Genomic DNA, 17,759 nt, shown 5'->3' with positions numbered 1-17,759 from the left:
ACCACAGAGAGGTCTTGCTGCCCAACAAGTGCTTCGGCTGCCCCAACAACTCTACCTGAAGCCAAAGGTTCCAGACTTTTTTTCCTGGTGGAAAGAGCTGCTGTTCCCATTTTTCAGCCCTGCGATGCAATGGCCGGTTCCACCTCCTGAAAAATTGAATCCAAATAAAATTGCGGCCAGACAAAAGTACCACCACAGAAAGGTCTTGCTGCCCAAGAAGTGTCCAGGCTACCCCAACAACTACACCTCCAAGTCAAAACTTCCAGACTTTTTTTCCTTAGGGAAAGAGCTGCTCTTCCCTTTTTTCAGCCCTGTGCTGCAATGGCCGGTCCCACCTCCTGAAAAATTGAATCCAAATGAAGATTCCTGCCAGACAAAAGGTGCCACCACAGAAAACTCTTCCTGCCCGAGAAGTTCCCAGGCTGCCCTAACAACTACATCTCAAAGCCAAAGCTTCCAGACTGTTTTTCCTGAGAGAAAAGACCTGCTGTTCCCTTTTTTCAACCCTGCTCTGCAATGACCAGTCCCACCTCCTGGAAAATTCAATCCAAAGGAAGATTCCTACCAGACAAAAGGTGCCACCACAGGAAGCTCTTTGCTGCCCAAGAAGTGCCCAGGGTGCCCCAACAACTGCACCTCCAAGCCAAAGCTTCCAAACTGTTTTTCCTGGTGGAAAGAACTGCTGTTCCCTTTTTTCAGCCCTGCGCTGCAATGGCCGGTCCCACGTCTTTAAAAATTTACTCCAAATGAAGATTCCTGCCAGAGAAAAGTTGCCACCAGAGAAAGGTCTTGCTGCCCAAGAAGTGCTCAGGCTGCCCCAAAACTGCACGTGAAGCCAGAGGTTCCAGACTTTTTTTCCTGGTGGAAAGAGCTGCTGTTCCCTTTTTTCAGCCCTGCGATGCAATGGCCAATTCCACCTCCTGAAAAATTGAATCCAAATAAGATTGCTGCCAGACAAAAGTACCACCACAGAAAGGTCTTTGTTGCCAAAGAAGTGCCCAGGCTTCTCCACCAACTGCACCTCAAAGCCCAAGCTTACAGACTTTTTTCCTGGTGGAAAGAGCTGCTATTCCCTTTTTTCAGCGCTGCGCTGCAATGGCCGGACCCACCTCCTGAAAAAATGAATGCAAATGAAGATTCGTGCCCAACAAAAGGTGCCCCCAAAGAAAGGTCTTGCTGCCCAAGAAATGCCAGGGCTGCCCCAACAACTGCACCTGAAACCAAAGCATCCAGACTTTTTTTCCTTAGGGAAAGGGCTGCTGTTCCCTTTTTTCCGCCCTCTGCTGCAATGGTCCGTCCCACCTTTTGAAAAATTGAATGCAAATGAAGATTTGTGCTAAACAAAAGGTTCCACCAAAGAAAGGTCTTGCTGCCCAAGAAGTGCCCAGGCTGCCCCAACAACTACACCTCCAAGTCAAAGCTTCCAGACTTTTTTTCCTTAGGGAAAGAGCTGCTCTTCCCTTTTTTCAACCCTGTGCTGCAATGCCTGGTCCCACGTCCTGAAAAATTGAATCCAAATGAAGATTGCTGCCAGACAAAAGGTGCCACCACAGAAAACTCTTGCTGCCCAAGAAGTGCCCAGGGTGCCCCACCAACTGCACCTCAAAGCCAAAGCTTCCAGACTGTTTTTCCTGGTGGAAAGAGCTGCTCTTCCCTTTTTTAGCCCTCTGATGCAATGGCCGGTCCCACCTTTTGAAAAATTGAATCCAAATGAAGATTCCTGCCAGACAAAAGGTGCCACCACAGAAAACTGTTGCTGCCGAAGAAGTGCCCAGGTTGCCCCAACAACTACACCTCCAAGCCAAAACTTCCAGACTTTTTTTGCTGGTGGAAAGAGCTGCTGTTCCCTTTTTTCAGCCCTGCGCTGCCATGACCGGTCCAACGTCCTGAAGAATTGAATCCAAATGAAGATTGCTGCTAGACAAAAGTACCACCACAGAAAGGTCTTTGCTGCCCAAGAAGTGCCCAGGCTTCTCCACCAACTGCACCTCAAAGCCAAAGCTTCCAGACTTTTTTCCTGGTGGAAAGAGCTGCTGTTCCCTTTTTTCAGCCCTGCACTGCAATGGCCGGTCCCACCTCCTGAATAATAGAATCCAAATGAAGATTGCTGCCAGACAAAAGTTGCCACCACAGAAAGGTCTTGCTGCCCAAGAAGTGCCAGGGCTGCCCCAAGAACTGCACGTGATGCCAAAGCTTCAGACTTTTTTTCCTTAGGGAAAGGGCTGCTGTTCCCTTTTTTCTGCCCTGCGCTGCAATGGTCGGTCCCACCTCCTGAGAAATAGAATTGAAATGAAGATTTGTGCTAAACAAAAGGTGCCACCAAAGAAAGGTCTTGCTGCCCAAGAAGTGCCCAGGTTGCCCCAAATACTACACCTCCAAGTCAAAGCTTCCAGACTTTTTTTCCTTAGGGAAAGAGCTGCTCTTCCCTTTTTTCAACCCTGTGCTGCAATGGCCGGTCCCACGTCCTGAAAAATTGAATCCAAATGAAGCCAAAGCTTCCAGACTGTTTTTGCTGGTGGAAAGAGCTGCTGTTCCCTTTTTTCAGCCCTGCGCTTCCATGGTCGGATCTACCTCCTGAAATTTGAATGCAAATGAAGATTCCTGCCAGACAAAAGGTGCCACCAAAGAAAGCTCTTGGTGCCCAAGGAGTGCCCAGGCTGCCCCAACAACTGCACCTCAAAGGAAAACTTCCAGACTTTTTTTCCTTACGGAAAGAGATGCTGATCCCCTTTTTCAACCCTGCGCTGCAATTGTCGGTCTCAACTTCTGGAGAAGTGAATGGAAATGAAGATTCCTGCCTGAGAAAGGTACCACCACAGAAAGGACTTGCTGTTCAAGGACTGCCCAGGGTGCCCCTACATCTGCACTTCAAAGCCAAAGCTTTCAGACTGTTTTTCCTGGTGGAAAGGGCTGCTGTTCCCTTTTTTCAGCCCTGCGCTGCAATTGCTGGTCCCACCTCCTGAGAAATAGTATTCAAATGATGATTCCTGCCAGACAAAAGTTGACACCACAGAAATGTCTTGGTGCACATCAAGTGCTTCAGGTGCCCCAACAACTGCACCTGAAGTCAAAACTTCCAGACTTTTTTTCCTGGTGGAAAGAGCTGCTGTTCCCTTTTTTCAGCCCTGCACTGCCATTGCCGGTCCCACCTCCTGAAAAACTGAATCCAAATAAGATTGCTGCCAGACAAAAGTACCACCACAGAAAGGTCTTTGCTGCCCAAGAAGTGCCCAGGCTTCTCCACCAACTGCACCTCAAAGCCAAAACTTCCAGACTTTTTTTCCTTGTGGAAAGAGCTGCTGTTCCCTTTTTTCAGCTCTGCGTTTCAATGGCCTGTCCTACCTTTTTAAAAATTGAAAGTAAATGAAGATTCGTGACAGACAAAAGCTGCCAGCACAGAAATCTCTTGCTGCCCAAGAAGTGCCCAGGCTGCCCCACCAACTGCACCTGAAGCCAAAGGATCCAGATCTTCTTGCCTGGAGGAAAGGGCTGTTTTTCCTTTTTTTTTTCTGGCCTGCTCTGCAATGGCCAAAGTTGATCCAAAAATTGAATGCAAATGAAGATTGTTGCCAGATAAAAGGTGCCACCACGGAAACTCTTGCTGCCCAAGAAGTGCCCTGGGTGTCCCACCAACTGCCCCTCAAAGTGATAGCATACGGGCTTTCTTTTTTGGGAGAAAGGCTGTTGTTTGTTTCTTTTCGGAACCCTGCACTCGTCTCCCATAATTGAAGACAAACGACACTTTATCCCAAAGATGAGATGCCCAATCCCTGCGTCCCTTGATGCTCTCCCAGTGCCACATCAGGATCCTGTGCGGGAGCACGTGCTGCGTTGTCTCCTATGGCAAAAGCAGGTGTTCCCCACTCCAGGGCTCTTCCCCGATCCAGTATGTGAAGAGCAGGGGACGGAGTATCTCGGCACCTCAGTTACTTCTGGCAAGAGACTCCATCCCTCCCAGAGCCTTTGGGAGACCTGCCGGAGTCACACACAGGAGCCCCTCTGGCCAGGTCTCCCTGCTGCCGGGGAGGGGCGGGGAAGAGCAGAGCCCGCTCCTCGCCGAGGATGCACATGGCAGCAAAAGGCTGCAGGTAGGAGTGGGAGCCCAGGCCATTGCAGTCTAAGATTCCCAGGAGCAGGTGGCCCAGCAGCTCCTGTTCCCAAGACACCGGTTCTCAATCCACGGCTCCCGGGAAGCTGCGGCTTTGCCGGAGGAGAAGATCCTTTCTGTGGTGCTGGACAAGATCGTCCAGTGACGAAGGCAAGTGTTTCCAACTCCAGGGCTGTCTCTTGAGCCGCTTCTAGAGTAGAATATCAGGGAATATCTCCGCATCTCTGTTCCTTCCTGCGATAGCCTCCATCCCTTCCCCAAGCTCTGGCAGTCCTGGTGGACTGCAGACAGATTAGCCTCTGCCTAAGGGACAAAATCCAGCCTATACGGCAAGGACTTCAAGTAGTTCAGTTTTGAGCCAGTAGGGCACTGCAGTACTGTTGTGTAAACACTAAATAAGGAGAAGGGGAAGGAAGAAAATAGAAAGTTTTTTTTTTTGGTTGCAAACAGGTTTTTTTCACGGGGGTTTAGGGTGGATATTTGCGAAAGGTTCTTCCCTGCGAGGGTGGTTGGCACTGGACCAGGCTCCCCAGGGCAGTGGTCGCAAAGCAAGGCTGGCAGAGTTCAGGCACACGGTGTGACTCTTGGGGTCGGTCCTGTGCCGGGCAAAGGTTTGCACTGGACGCTCCTCGTGGGTCCCTTCCAACTGAGCATGTTCTGTGATGGTGCGATGAGTTCCCTCTCTTTGAACACTTTTGTTCTTTTTAGGACTCCTCGCTGGCCGGGGGCCGAAGCGCACCTTCCTTGCGCCTGCTTCCCTGGCCGTTGCGGCGGCCGCAGCCGGGCGCTGAGTGGCCGCTCCCCGCGCGGGCAGGGCCGCTGCTCCAGGAGTGGGGGGGCAGCGCCGGCGCCTCGAGGATTCCCGGGATTCCCTGGCCGGTTTCCAGGCAACGCTCCCCGCGCGCTCCTCGCTCCAGGGCCGAAGGTGCGCAACCAATGGGAGGCGGTGGAGTGGGCGGGGCGATGTGGGGATTGGGCGGGGCGGGGGCGGGGCCGAGAAGGGCGGTTGGTGGGGTTTGGGTGAGGGTGGGAGCGGGCGGGGCCGGGAGCGGGAGCGCTGCCGCTGAGCGACCCCCGGGCAGCGGCCCCCGGGGGAGACCCCCGGCGAGTGGCCCCCGGTGCGCGGTCCCGAGGGAGAGACCCCCCGTGTGCGGCCCCCGGCGAGTGGCCGCTGGTGAGCGGCCCCCAGTAAATGACAGCCGGTGAGCGACCCGCGGTGAAGAAGCCCCGGTAAGTGAGCCCTGGGGAGGGACCCCGGTGAGCGACCCGCGGTGAACAACCCCTGGCAAGTGACCCCCGGGGAGGGACCCTCGGCAAGTGAGCCCCGGTGAGTGAGCCCCGGGGAGGGACCCCCAATGAGTGAGCCCCGGGGAGGGATCCCCGGTGCGCGGCCCCCGCGGGGTGTCGGGCCGGGGCTGGGCGCGTTCCTTCCCCGTGCAGAGCCGAGCGGGGCCGTGGCGGGAGCGGGGCCGGAGCGGAGCCGGCCGGGGGGGCAGAGGGGAGCCCTGAGCCGCCTTCTGCCGAGGGGGCTGCTGGAAAGGAGCCTGCGCTGGGAGGAGCGGGGCACGTGGCCCGAGGCTGAGGCAGGGGAGCTTCGGGTCAGCTCCTGGAGAAAGGTTTCTCGCTGTGTTTTTCGGGGGGGCTCGGGCACTGCAATGGGTTGCCCAGGCGGAGCCAGCAGCCCGGCAGGTGTTTCAGAGGCGCCTGCATCTGGCCATGGCTGACACGGTTTGGTGCTTTGGGGGTTGCTGGGGTAGTGCTGGGCTGACGGTTGACTTGATGGAATCATGGAAGGTGCTGAGTTGGGAGGGTCCCACCGGCACCGTGGAGTCCAGCTCCTGAGTTTTAGGCACCACTAAAGGACCTGAATCTGCATCGAGCTGTTTGGCTCCAAAAACTCTTCTGCCCCTAGTCTACACTGCAAAGTAAAAGAAAACAGACCGTGCAAAATAGAGGCCTGTGTTCCCCCCAAGGGAAGGCAGGCAGGTACAAACCAGGACAGTAAATCAAAGCTCAGAACATACGTTCTTGGTCCCCCCAGTTGTATGACACATCAAACCAGTCCTCTGTTCATTACCCGTGTAGAACTCTCATCAGGAACCCCAAACTTTCTTGTGTGTATTTGTATAGATATGTATAGATATGTATAGGTAGATAGATATACATACATAGATATGTATAGGTATACATTTGTGTGTATCTCTATAAGATTCTGTATCTTTGGATGTGATATTGGCATGCTATTGTTGTGTGGCAACAAGTGGACTTAAAAGGTTACAACACTTTAGGAGAGCACCTTTCGAATTATGGGTTCTATTTTTTAAAGAAGGTAACAGGAAAACAACTCTTTAGCCAAATATAAGTGAAGACATTAATCAGAGCAAATGTTTGGATTTTTATTTCCAATTGTACAACAAGTCATTCAACTATTTGCATACTCCAAAGCTGGGTTGGAAACTTCTCCCTCAGAAATAAGAAAAACTGTTTTCCGAGGCTGTTACTGACAGCCATGGCAGAGTTTCCAATAACAACTCTCCATTCTTGAAATGCAAAACCTGAAAAATGAAACAAGCGTTAACCTGGAATTCTTGTTGCCAGCACTGATCTGGACAGAAGTTATTAGAGAGTGGAGCAAAACTAGCACCACAAATAACCTTGGGCTCTCTAGCAACGCTCTGCATTCATTGGTCATGGCACCAAAGTTTTGCTTTTCAACCCATCTGCTAAGGAAACCTTGCCAGAAAAGTGAGCTTATAACACTACTTTTCTTAAGAAGTTAGGAGGCCTTAATCCAGTGTACACGGATGAGACCCTGAAATAGGAGAGAGGCCAGTTGCTGATGATCAGTGCTGTCGCTGATAATGTCGGAACGGCCAAAGCGACACGAAGAAAGGTTCCATCAAAGTTTATTCCAAGGAAAAAGCAGGGACAGCCGCCCGGGGCTGCTGCGCAGCCCCTTAAGTACAGTTTTTGAACACACGTAATGCACATGGATAGGACAGTTCAAACTTTCACACCAGAATTCTTACAGCTAATAGGTGCATTTTCTAAACTCTACTTTCTCACAACAACTTTGCTTTTTCTCAAAACAGCCCAGTTCTTTCCCAGAACAGTCCCGAGCACCTGCTCTTATTTTTCTCTCATGTTGATGTTTTTCGCAACTCCCCTCGTTCAAAACAGGTCCTTGTTCTCATGAGACAGTGCTCCTGTTCTCATGAGACAGTGTTCTCTGTTCCCACGGGACAGCTTCTTCAGGATGCATCAGTATGTTGTCAGGATCAGGGCCTCCGTTTTCAGTCCTCTCTTTTCAGTCCATCTCAGGGGTATACTTTGATCTGGTCAACATCTATTGCTTCGTCAGTATGTGCCAAGGTGCTGACAGACCCGCTGTCACCCCTGACAATTCCCCCTTTTTTATATTTGTGCGACAAAGATGGCCTTAACAGTCTGTTGCAGGGCCCTTTGCAACAGACTGATCAAGCAAGGCATCGGTATCGACAACCCCTGATTCAAAGCTAAGAAGAAATGCAGCATTTCCCAACGAGGATGGATAACAACACTTCACCAAGAAAAAAGAGAGTTCATCTACCATCTAGAATAAGGACTCACTGTGGTCCAACAGATTCATGTAACACATTCCTTTAAAATCTTGACACTCCTGTAAAGTATTTTTAAGTCTACACACATATATATCTACACAGTTTCTCTCTCTCGTACAATCGTTTTCCAGTCATTCCTTGGTGGCCACCTCAGTCACACTTCACTCACGCATGGCTGGAATTTCTATTATACTTTTACATTTTAATTACACACTTTACATTTTAAGTAGTTATTGGCTGTGTACTTCTCAGTTTGTCATCTTTGGCAGTCACGTCCAACAAGTGTACCTGGCCTGAAAAGGAATACATACAAGGAATATAAGGCCTAACAAATTTAAATGGGATCTACTCCGATTTAGCATCTGTTTATGCACCGGCATGGTCTCTTTCCCCCCTTTTTATATTTTAAAATGTTCATTTGATGTGTAAAATGTTTTCTTGACAACAATTTGTCCTATAAGTGAGTTAGGAATCTCTGCATAATTGTTTTAGCTCTGGAAAACCAGCAAATTACAACATGACTTGTCCTTACAGTTTTTCAAAACTTCCTAAATTGTGGAGAATTAAACCAATGTCTGAGTTACATGAGTAATGTGTGATAGACAGCAACACATGATTTCTGTCTATAGTCGGTACCTAGAAAAATGAATAGATAAATCACTATTACAGTCTGCTAATACAGCTTGAAATTCAGGGTCTTCTGTGAGAAGTCAGTCCAAGTTGTCTCCGATGTCTGGGATGTAATTAACTCTCAGCTCTTGTTCATCTGCTTCTTTTAGTTGTTCTTCACCTTTAATAAAAAACTCACAAATTTGTTATTAATAGTTCAGTCAGTTTTAAGTGGGTATCATGGGTAATTTTGCAGTTTTTCTTTGAAGCTGAAGGCCTAGTGATGATTCTTTGCAGTATGAGTCTCTCTGTAGGAGATAGGTTCTATGGCTTGGTTTTATGAATTTTTTCCTGGAGCATTCTTCAATCCTGCTTCTCAAAGAACATTGGTTAGAACAATCCTATTTAGTTTTAGCTCATCTTTTTAGGTCTCTAACTTCTGTATTTCCTTTTACTTTGTTTCTCTCATTTTGAGTATCATTTTATCATGTTGTACTGCAGAACAATTCTCTCCTATTGTAAAGTAAAACACACTGAATTTCAGGAAGGTCACTGTAACTTCAGTAAAAGCAAAGAGCAGCTTTCATTATGAAGAAACAATTGGCTGTTCAAAATCCCAGCATATGGAAATCTTTCAGAGGATGGGATTACTGATTTTTATAAGGGTCTTGGTTGCATAATTGGGTTAAATATAGTTTTGTATCTTTTACTTTTCTATTATCAAGCCACACATGGCTTGTGATTTGAACAGGATTCACAAATTCCTAGGGCAGATTCCTGCCTCTCTGAATATAAAAAAATGAAACTGGAGAACAGTCATGTCCTTTTAAAACTTAAGCAGTCTCATCCAGCCTCTGAAACGATATGATCAACTAGGATTTATAAGCAGCCAATTCTGAATTTTTGCTGATATTTATATATTTTTCTGGGATATGCGTGAAAACTTTAAACATCTTATTTAAACAAAATAGGTGTAACAGTTTAACTTACATCCATGTATTTAAGAAATTAACACTCTTAAAGTAGCTTTCAACTTTAGCAATTTACATAAAGCCACAGTAAAACTCCCTTGGACTGCTTTAAACTAGGGTTTTGCTCATAAGAGTATACCAGGGGATCCAGAATGCACACCTTGCAAAGCAGCAACAGTTCTGGTTTAAGCTTGTCACCTGATAACAGGGACACACCTCTGCTGCTTAGCACAGGGACTAGGACAGATGCAGTTTAAACTTGAAACACTGCCTGTTGTTAGGCAGTTTCCTGTATTATATCTTTAGATTTTCTCTCTCTTTCCACAAAGGTGGAAACTTCCAGCTAGAAACAGTTTACTTATTTTTCCCTTTTTTCTCTGGCAAAAACTGCCCCTGTCAAATAAGATATTTTTGAGCTAGGTATTCCACCCAAAAAAAGTCTACCTTAAAGCTTCCTCAACAATCTCAAAAAACCTATCTGTAAAATACAGAAGTAACAAAAGAATGTTTACAGAGCTGTTTGAGCAGGGGGGGGAGAGGGAAGGTAGCACAGCTGTGCTTAGAGCTCTGCCGGAGAATCACTCCCCCCCACACACTGGAATTTTCTTATCCCAGGCAATTGTCAGCAGTTACTTTAAAAACTCTATTTCTCCCTTACATTATGTATGCATTCTGAAACAATTTTGGTTATTTTAATGAACAACTTCAGAAAACAGTTAGTGAGACTATGTTATGAAATTGTAAGACAATTTCTTTCTCCAATCAGAAGGTTACAAAGTTGCAATTTCTACAAAGCGGGATATTTTGATTGTCCTCCCAGCTCTGAGGGAGTGAATAAAGTTTCTGCTTAGTTAGCAAGCAACCGACCATCTCTATCATGTGAAATACACTCTGTTTCTTTCCCTGGCAGGGCTGAATCTTTTCAAGGGAAGGCTTTTTACTTTTCTTTTTCCTTTTTCTCCTGGCAAAGAACTTTGTTTCTTCACATACACATGCACAGTAACACTAATATTGTGAGCTCACAAAAACACATTCCACAGACACTACAGTTAACACAAGAATTAACAGAAATATCAGAAGGCAGTTTTTTGTCCCCCCTTTTCTTTCCACCCCCCAGTAGGGATCGTTGTCTTCAGGCTTCCATGACACCAAACTTGATTTGTTGCGTATTTTTCTGTGTTTTATTTTACACACATTGTGAGACTGAAACAACCAATTAGTACATGAACAAAAAATAGGTAACTCAGGCTGCGAAGAAGCAAGAAAAGGAGGTAGATGCTGACTTTTGAGTTCGAAGGCTTCTACAGGGATGGGCTTTGCTGTCTTGTTTTCTGCCCAGCCCCCATTGTTCTAATTTATCTCTGTCCCTCTCCATTCGCTTATAAATCTTGCCTTGGATTTCTTTTCTTAGTTGTTTTCTCGGTGGAGTTATCTGGTGGAAAAACTGCTTTTTCTGCAGCAGTGGCAATGGAGGGGGGGGGTCCTGACTTCTTTTCTGTCTCCGGGAGTGAATTATTAAATTTTTCTGCATTTTTTGCTTGGAGGTGTAGTTCAAGGACAATTTGTTACATCAGCAACCTGCTTATCTTTCTGGGCAACTGCGTTTCAGAGTTTTAGTTCTTATATGAATTATTGCATAGATCGTTGCCTCCCATACTCTTCTAAATCTTTCAAAGTCTCACGGAGCAAGTGTTAGGCAAACACATGAAATGCAACTTAACGTAGTAGCTTCAAAGCCTTATTTTCAGTACTATAACAGCACACGTCGTAAATTAAATTCAGCAACCTTGACATTCTTTCGGTTAAGGAGGGATTTCCATGTAGATAGAACTACACTTTCCTCCTTCGTTATGTGCTGTCCCATTGTTAAAATATAGTCCCCGGTGGCACCCCCGTTAGCTTACCTAATGAGGGTCAAAAAGTTCAGGTCCGGAGCGTTTGGCGGGAACCAGCCCCGCTCTCAAGCTTCAGCGGGCTCCGTTCCCCCTGTGCCTCGCCCCACAGGTCCAATCTCCCTCTAGGAGAGAAAATCCTCTGCTCTTTCCCCCTCTAGGAGGGAAGTCACGGCAGCTCCACAATTGGAGATAAATCCATCTTCAACGTTGCAATCACGTCGGGGTCACCAGATGTCGCTGGTAATGTCGAAACGGCCAAAGCGACACGAAAAAAGGTTCCAGCAAAGTTTATTCCGAGGAAAAAGCAGGGACAGCCGCCCGGGGCTGCTGCGCAGCCCCTTAAGTACAGTTTTTGAACACACGTAATGCACACGGATAGGACAGTTCAAACTTTCACACCAGAATTCTTACAGCTAATAGGTGCATTTTCTAAACTCTACTTTCTCACAACAACTTTGCTTTTTCTCCAAACAGCCCAGTTCTTTCCCGAGCACCTGCTCTTATTTTTCTCTCATGTTGATGTTTTTCGCAACTCCCCTCGTTCAAAACAGGTCCTTGTTCTCATGAGACAGTGCTCCTGTTCTCATGAGACAGTGTTCTCTGTTCCCACGGGACAGCTTCTTCAGGATGCATCAGTATGTTGTCAGGATCAGGGCCTCCGTTTTCAGTCCTCTCTTTTCAGTCCATCTCAGGGGTATACTTTGATCTGGTCAACATCTATTGCTTCGTCAGTATGTGCCAAGGTGCTGACAGACCCGCTGTCACCCCTGGCACAGTGCAGATGAGGAATCAGCTCTGCTGAGTAGGCTTCAAGCTTTGTGATTTTTACAAGTGCACTATTTCAAATCTGTTGTAGAAGAAACAGTCTTTTCTGTTTGATCAACTTTCCACTTTCAGAATACTGGAGTTTATCCCTCAAATTCAACCTGTAGTTTCAAAAGATAAAAATCCTTTGAGGAAACCTTTCAGCCTCAGTAGCCAATTGCAACATGCCCAGGGAAGTTCAGCAACAGCACCATTCAGTAAATACACTGTTCTGGACCAGACATCCCAGAGAGATTGAACTCCAGTGCTAAACCCCATAGAGTGTCAACTGCCATAAGAGCTGATTTTTGGCTTCGCTGAGATTCTCTCTTGTTTCCTTTGGTGTACCTGGCACATCTGGAGCAAGGGGTCAGGGCAAAAGTACATCCTTAGCAGGGTCAGTAGAGATCATGTCACAAGAGTATGGATTTCTGTAATTAAGGAAGGCAATTAGATACAGGAATTTATTTTCCTAGCCCCTCTTTCCGGACTACCGGTGTCTTACTTCATCATGCCCTGTGAGCAGTCCCAGTGCTCTGTGATTGATGCCATAAGGGACTTGCTAAAAGGGAGCAAACACCTCCTAGAAAAGAGGTGCCACCACAGAAAGTTTTTGCTTTCCAAGAAGTGCCCAGGCTGCCCCACCAACTGCACCTGAAGCCAAAGGATCCAAACTTACTTTCCTGTGGAAAAGAGCTGCTCATCCATTTTTCAGCCCTGCGCTACAATGACCAAACTAACTCCCAAAATTGAATCCAACTGAAGATTCCTGCCAGACAAAAGGTGCCACCACAGAAAGCCCCTGCTGCCACAGAAGTGCCCAGGCTACCCCACCAACTACACCTCAAAGCTTAAGCTTCCAGACTTTTTTTCCTTAGGGAAAGGGCTGCTGTTCCCTTTTTTCAGCCCTGGGCTGCAGTGGCCGGTCCCACCTTCTGGAAAATTGAAAGCAAATGAAGATTGCTGCCAGACAAAAGGTGCTGCGACAGAAAGGTCTTGCTGCCCAAGAAGTTCCCAGGCTGCCCCAACAACTACACCTGAAGCCAAAGCTTCCAGACTTTTTTTCCTGGTGGAAAGAGCTGCTGTTCCTTTTTTTCAGCCCTGCGCTGCAATGGTCGGTCCCACGTCCTGAAAAATTGAATCCAAATGAAGATTCCTGCCAGACAAAAGGTGCCACCACAGAAAGCTCTTTGCTGCCCAAGAAGTGCCCAGGCTGCCCCAACAACTGCACCGCAAAGCCAAACCTTCCAGACTTTTTTTTCATTAGGGAAAGAACTGCTGTTCCCTTTTTTCTGCCCTGCTCTGCAATGACCTGTCCCACATTCTGAAAAATTTCCTCCAAATGAAGATTCTTACCAGACAAAAGGTGGCACCACAGAAAGGTCTTCCTGCCCAAGAACTGCCCAGGCTGTGCCACCAACTGTAGCAGAAGCAAAAGGATCCAGAGATTTTTCCTGGTGGAAAGAGCTGCTGTTCCCTTTTTTCAGCTCTCTGCTACAATGACCGGTCCCACCTCCTGGAAAATTGAATCCAAATGAAGATACCTGCCAGACAAAAGGTGCTACCACAGAAAACTCTTTGCTGCCCAAGAAGTGCGCAGACTGCCCCACTACCTGCACCTCCAAGCCAATCTTCCAGACCTTTTTTCCTTAGGGAAAGAGCTGCTGTTCCCTTTTTTCAACCCTGCTCTACAATGGCCAATCCCACCTCCTGGAAAATAGAATCCAAATAAGATTGCTGCCAGACAAAAGGTGCCACCATGGAAAACTCTTCCTGCCCAAGAAATACCCAGGCTGCTACACCAACTGCCCCTCAAAGCCAAAGCTTCCAGACTTTTTTTCCTGGTGGAAAGAGCTGCTGTTCCCTTTTTTTCAGCCCTCTGTTGCAATGGCCTGTCCTGCCTCCTGAAAATTAGAATCCAAATGAAGATTGCTTCCAGACAAAAGGTGGCACCACAGAAAGATCTTTGCTGTCAAAGAAGTGCCCAGGTTGCCCCACCAACTACACCTCAAAGCCAAAGGTTCCAGACTTTTTTTCCTAGGGAAAGGCCTGCTGTTCCCCTTTTTCACCCCTGTGTTGGAATGGCCAATCCCATCTTTTAAAAAATTGAATTGAAATGAAGATTGCTGCCAGAGAAAAGGTGCAACAACAGAAAGATCTTTGCTGCCCAAGAGGTACCCAGACTACCCTAACAACTGCACCTGAAGGCAAAGGATCCAGACTTTTTTCCTGGTGGAAAGAGCTGCTGTTCCCTTTTTTCAACCCTGCTCTACAATGGCCGGTCCCACCTCCTGGAAAATTGAATCCAAATGAAGATTCCTGCCAGACAAAAGGTACCACCTAAGAGAGCCCTTTGATACCCAAGAAGTGCCCAGTCTTCCCCAACAACTACACCTCAAAGCCAAAGCTTCTAGACTTTTTTTCCTTACGGAAAGAGCTGCTGTTCCCTTTTTTAGCCCTGCACTGCAATGGTCGGTCCCACCTCCTGAAAAATTGAATCCAAATGAAGATTCCTACCAGACCAAAGGTGCCACCGCAGAAAGGTCTTGCTGCCCAAGAAGTGCCCAGGCTGCCCCACCAAGTGCACCTGAAGCCAAAGGATCCAGACTTTTTTACCTGGTGGAAAGAGCTGCTCTTCCCTTTTTTCAGCCCTGTGATGCTGAATCTGAAAAATCGGTCCAAGAAAGTGCTCAGAGACCTTTTTATCTTTAAGCAGCAAGGTATTTGTTTATTCAACGTTGGGAACAAGCCAGCTCGCGCTGGACAAACTTGCTCACCGGCTCCTCAGAAAATCAGCACTTTTATAGAATTTTCAGATGCGATTAAATGCATATTCAAACGATTACAACATCTATCAATACATATTAAAAAATAGGCGCAGTATAGGCGGAGCTTGGGGCGGTGCTTCTCTTGGTACCCCATTTGGAGGGGTCGTTCCTATCTTCATCCATAGGGCAGGGGTCTCTAACTCATCTTCCTCAGCTTGACCCTTCTTCTTTTCCATTGTTCTTGACCCGCTCACTGAAGCTTGGCAAAGGCCCTGGCTCCCAGCCTATTTCTTCTATTCAAATGTCTACCTGATCCTGCTGTATCTCTAATTTATTGCTTCTAGGTCTATTACATGTTCTTGTACTATGCTCTTAAGCTTTGGTCCAGTAAGTAGAACAGAATGAGCACAGATCATTTTGTATGTTGGTAGCTTGTTAGCAGGCCCAAATTCCTTAATTAACTCTTTTGGACCTAGCCTCCTGTTTCATTCCCCCCTTTTTGTTTAGAATTTACAAATTCTTTTGTCAAGTTCTAATGGATTTTGATGGATTCATCACAGCCCACATTATCTGCATCCCTCTAACCATGATGCTTGATTTGTACCGTAGCTAAACAGTTAGGATCAGCAGTGTAATCATGCTAGCTCCTAAAACCAGTATTGCATGTATCAAATAGTGGAACACTTGTGATGCCGTGGGGGAGTATCCGGTAAAGATGTCCCACTAGTGGTGTTCTCTCACTTTTTCCACTTTGGTTAAAATAGTTTTTATACTCTCAGTGTCGTGTTCCATTTACCAGAGCATTCGTTTAGTCGTTCTGTTTACTTCTTGGACCAGTTTTTCTATATCAGGATGTTTAAGCATTGCTTTAAAAGATTAATGTTCATTCCTATCTGCAATTTCGGCACATCATGATACATTTTATAATCAGCTTCAATCAGTTGTCTAGTAGTCACTAGAATGATATAATCAAAGTCACAGCCTATTATTTTAGTAAAACAAAAATTAGTACCACTCACTACTTCCTGACAAATATCTATGGTAAAATTAAAACAAAAGATTCTAACACATGCACAACCATTTCCTACATAATAGACTTGTGAATGGGTTTTAGTATGGGGAAGCATTTCAAAGGTACACACACTATCGTCAGCATCTAAGCATAAATCTTCATTTCCTACTACAGCATTTTCACAGATATATCCTAATTGTCCTTTAGGAATACATGTCTCAGTACTGACTGGCTGCCACTTTTTCTTGGTGTGATCATAACTTGCCCAAACATTATGGTCTATGGGTCTGACAATTACGTTTTGGTGTATACCTCCTAATGTCAGGATAGGAAAGATGGTCTTTTCTTTAGCTGCACTGATAGTGAGTACATAAACTTCAATTTGTTCATGTTGAGGGTTGTAAGTGAAGTTCCCTAACTGCCACCACGCTTGGTAATTTTTCTCAAATTGTGTAGTAGAACTCTTTCTAGCTATTATTTCTCTTACCTCCTGTGGTAATATTCCTGAAGTTCCTTCTCTTAATATTCCTGCAGCTACAGATTGCACCCACTGTTGAGTTTGGAGACATTGTATTGCAAGTGCAAACCTTTTATGGATGACACCAGCATAGTCAATAATTTTGGTGAAATCTTTTGCAGTGTGGTTTAGCTACTAATGTTAACAATTTAACTGCCAATGATTGTGTTTCTGCCAAAGTGAGCAAAGATGATCTTCAAGGGACTTTGAATTTTCCTAGATCAGATGTGACAGCACTTAGTTTATTCACTAATACTTCTTGATCTATGGTGTTTAATACACCTAATCCTGCACTAAACCATCCGGTTACATCTCTTTGAATTCTGGTACGAGGGGATCTGGCCATCATCTATGCATGCCAGCCTTTAAGGCTTTGTTAAATACAGGGCTGACAATCTTTTTGTATGTTTGATATGTTTACTTGAAGGTTTATTCGAACCCTCTTCAGTGAATATGTGGGATCTAACAACAGCTTCTGCTCATTTGAGTGTCTAATCATTTGAGTGTCCAGCATAAGTTAAATTGTGGACACTCTCACAGGCTAAAGAAGGAGTTGTAAAACTGGTGGTGGTCTTAGTCAATGGGGTGGTAGGAGATTTGCTGGTTGGAAATCTCCTGGTTATATTTCCTTCCCTGAATGTCCACTGACACATCACAGAAACTGATTTATCTAGAGTGAAGGTGTGCCAACACTGATCAGCCACTAATTACATTTCACAGTAACGTCAGTTCTGGGTGACCATCTAATCTGTGCCTATTAAAACACTTGCATTGTATGGGGGACCAGGACTTTACCAATTATTCAGTACCCTTGTTCCTTGGAGGACTATAACAGATGCATTGTATTGGTTCAGTTCAGATGAATTCAGAATATCTGTATTTATAGCAAATCGTAGACTAGAATTCCCATTATAGGCCTGAGACCATAATAATTTTGGGCAAGAGTTTGATTTAACACCAATGTACTTATCAGTCCAAAGATCAGCATTGAGGAGACTTGATAGTAGATGATTCCTCTCCCGAGGTCCATGCTTCCTCTGGAACTCTCTTGACTCGAGAGCAGTGGATCCACGTGGGTTTCTCTTTCACTCAGATCGTGTGGAGGTGGTCATCAGCACCTGCTGGGGTCCATCCCACTTCTCCCATAGTGGATCTCCTGAAAGATTCTTAACATATACCCGATCACCAGGGTTGAATGGATGTAACTTACAGTCAGGCTGCTTGGGTTGGTGTTCTAACACCACTGTAGCATTTTTCTGCAATTGTTTTCCTACAGCCCTAACATGATCGTACACATATTGATTACTGATTTGATCTACAGCTTCACTATTCACAGTTTGCATCATGTAGGGTCTGCCCAATAGAATTTCAAATGGACTCAGTTTCCCCTTTTGATCTTGGCTTGACCCTTAGCCTGATTAAAGCAATAGGTAAAGCTTGATACCAATGAAAATTTGTTTCTTGACATATTTTAGA

General features: G+C 46.1%; 1 long non-coding RNA gene across 1 annotated transcript in view; it reads right to left on the bottom strand.

Moving 5' to 3' along the window:
- Nucleotides 1-17,759, bottom strand: part of LOC127463751 (uncharacterized) — a 51,496-nt gene that overhangs the window by 31,033 nt on the left and 2,704 nt on the right. The window lies entirely within an intron of this gene.

Source organism: Manacus candei, unplaced genomic scaffold (genome assembly GCF_025592945.1).
Source record: "Manacus candei isolate 608988 ecotype Guabito, Panama unplaced genomic scaffold, ASM2559294v1 h1tg000172l, whole genome shotgun sequence".
Lineage (NCBI taxonomy): Eukaryota > Metazoa > Chordata > Aves > Passeriformes > Pipridae > Manacus > Manacus candei.
Note: the sequence above shows the minus strand (reverse complement) of the source record. Positions and strands in the feature narration are given on the sequence as shown.